This window comes from Penaeus monodon, chromosome 15, assembly GCF_015228065.2.
Source record: "Penaeus monodon isolate SGIC_2016 chromosome 15, NSTDA_Pmon_1, whole genome shotgun sequence".
NCBI classification, from domain to species: domain Eukaryota; kingdom Metazoa; phylum Arthropoda; class Malacostraca; order Decapoda; family Penaeidae; genus Penaeus; species Penaeus monodon.
The window spans coordinates 43,518,172-43,518,670 of NC_051400.1; positions in this window are offsets into that span (position 1 = coordinate 43,518,172).

Below are 499 nucleotides of genomic sequence, written 5' to 3' on the forward strand. Positions count from 1 at the left end.
GATAATAACAAACAAATTAACTAATATTGCAGAAAATGAACTGATGTTCAAATGACGAATGCGGAAGAGTCTTCGGCATTTCAATGCCGCACACAAATTTCTTTTCGAAACCGAAATGCATTAATGCGATAAGATGGAACTTAATTCAACTAGCTACGGCAGTGATGCAGGTTATTGCAATCTGTGAAAACTATTGCGCTGAAATAGATAGGATCCTTGAATATTAGCCCAATTGGCTGGCGATCCGTCAAAATAAATGTGAATGGAGAGCTTGAAATGTGTAAAGTTAACCTTTTCAGTGTTTTACTGGAGAATTTTAAGTCGAGCATATTTCCATCCTTTGGATAGTCTTAAAATACACACTTATTTGTAGCACAGTCTTTCCCCATCATCTTTATCTTCAGTGGGTAATGTTAGTGCAGAGGTAATTTATGCTGCTAGTCTATCTTTAGGCAAAGGCGCCGTGTAAAAATATCAAAAAGCGTTTGTTTTACTTCTG